Source organism: Gekko japonicus, unplaced genomic scaffold, assembly GCF_001447785.1.
Source record: "Gekko japonicus isolate JY-2015 unplaced genomic scaffold, Gekko_japonicus_V1.1 scaffold1497, whole genome shotgun sequence".
In the NCBI taxonomy this organism is placed as follows: domain Eukaryota; kingdom Metazoa; phylum Chordata; class Lepidosauria; order Squamata; family Gekkonidae; genus Gekko; species Gekko japonicus.
In genome coordinates this window covers 383282-385489 of record NW_015168091.1, presented here as the reverse complement: position 1 = coordinate 385489, position 2208 = coordinate 383282, and positions in this window count along the sequence as shown.

The window sequence follows — 2208 nt, the reverse complement described above, 5'->3', positions numbered from 1 at the left end:
CCGATCGAAGCCTACAGGCTCTGATCGGGGCCTGTACTGGGTGGGGGAGGAAGCCTCCGATCGGAGCCTACAGGCTCTGATCGGGGCCTGTTCTGGGCGGTGGGGGGGAAGCCTCCGATCGGAGCCTACATTTGTGATAGGGAAAGTCCTCTTCAGATTAGGCTTCCTTCTCTTCTTTTGACTGCAACCTGAATGGGAACTGGATCTACTTGAATAAATGTAAGTTTACCTGTTTTGCAATATACTCCTTGGGAGATTTAGTTACTGCACTCAGTACCATGCTTCTATGACCGGGCAAACTCTGCTGTATTAACCAAATATCCCAGTATACTCCTCCCCCAGGATCAGGGACACAGCTTTCAAACACTGCCGATCAAGGGTAGGGAGCATAGATGTGGACTCGGCCTTGATGCATAGATGCCGTGCTCACAAGCTGGCAATGATCTGAGGGAGGCAGAGGAGAAGCTGGTGTGCTGTTATCCGCATGGAGGGGTTATGCGTAGAGGGCTTATGGCTGCAATCCTCCAGAGTAGATCTGCTGAGGCTTGCTCCCTTGGATGAAGCAGCCCAGGAACAGCTGGGAAAGAGCAAGGCTAGGGTTGCCAGCTGGCCTGGAAGACATGTCGATTCTCTTGAACAGAGGCTTAATGGGCTATTTAACAGGTGGTGTTATTTACCCCCATGCCATGGAAATCTGCAGCTGCCCATTTCCACAGCCTCAAAGACACAGTCTTTATGAGTAAGGTCATAGACCAGCCCAAGTCTTAGCAAGATTCCCAAGCACCACAGTGAGTAAGAGGAAACGTAAAATTAGCTCCCACACATGAATATTAAAAAGGAAGTACACGTTAAAGAAAATGATAGATAAAATTATTGAAAAATCTGCAATATGTTTGTATAAAAACTTAAGCCACCAGTATCTGGCGAATTTTACAAGCTGCCACACGAAACTTTGCGGTATGTACTGAAACCAGTTGACATTTTAGAAATTATGGTGGTAAGGATCCTATGTTGTAGACTCTGTGTTGTACTACTTCGGTTTATTGTGCTGGTCTTATGACTGTTCTTAATAAATGTTATGTTATGGTACTGAAACCAGTGCATTGTCATCTATAAGTAACATTCTAGCATACACCGAGTCTGTTTGACCGGGATACCTACTAAGCAAAAGAAGGATAAACTTAAAGCAAACCTCTTGATATAAGGGGCAACAAAGTAGAACATGTTTCATAGTTTCAACCTCCCCTGAACCACTGGCCTGTCTGCCTGGGAACCTTTTTATAACGCCCATCCACAGCCTCTGTTAAAGCAACAGGACTCCCCCCACCCCCAGGCCAGTTGGCAACTTTAAATAAGAACTGAGCATGCCCTGAAAGAGAGATCTGGTAACATCAAGATGATTCTGCCTACCTTTTATTTCACCATCATAGGAGGGAAGTGTTATACCTAAAGGAAGGGGATTGTGTTTATTGCTCTTTGCTCTTTAGGTGCTAGATATTTTTTTGCTCAACCACAGGCATTTCTTTTTTTGTGATCAATGACTGTAAAGTTAACTTTCCCTTTTTCAAAAACAGATGTCATGGTGATCTATCTGCACCCACATAAAACCCTAACATGGCCCAGGTTTACCAAGGTACAAAGAGAAGGTGCGGAGGCACCTGAATCACTCTTGCAAGTGAGACTCCTTAAGCTTCATCTACATCCATGGTGATTTGCAGTAAGGTGCCAGAAAAAAACAAAACCCAAAGAAGAGTCGGTTAAAGAACAAAAATAGAGAGCCTGGGTCCAGGCAACCTGGCAAGAACATCTCTAATTCATTAGCTAGTTGGAGCAGTGAAAAGGAATCCTGCAGGGTTGCTAGCTCTGGGTTGAGAAATACCTGGAGATCTTTGGGGTGGCCCCTGTGGAGGTTGGGGTTTGGGGAGGGGAGGGGAGGGGAGGGACCTCCGTGGGGTATAAGGTCATATAGTCCACCATCTAAAGCCACCATTCTCTCCAGAGGAACTGGTCTTTGTAACCTGGAGACCAGCTGTAATACCAGAAGATCTCCAGCCACCACTTTGGGACTTCAGAAGAAGAAGAGGAGATTGGATTTATACCCTGCCCTTTGCTACCCAAGGGAGTCTCAGAGCAGCTTACAAACTCCTTTCCCTTCCCCTCCCCACAACAGATGCCCTGTGAGGTAGGCAGGGCTGAGAGAGCTCTGAC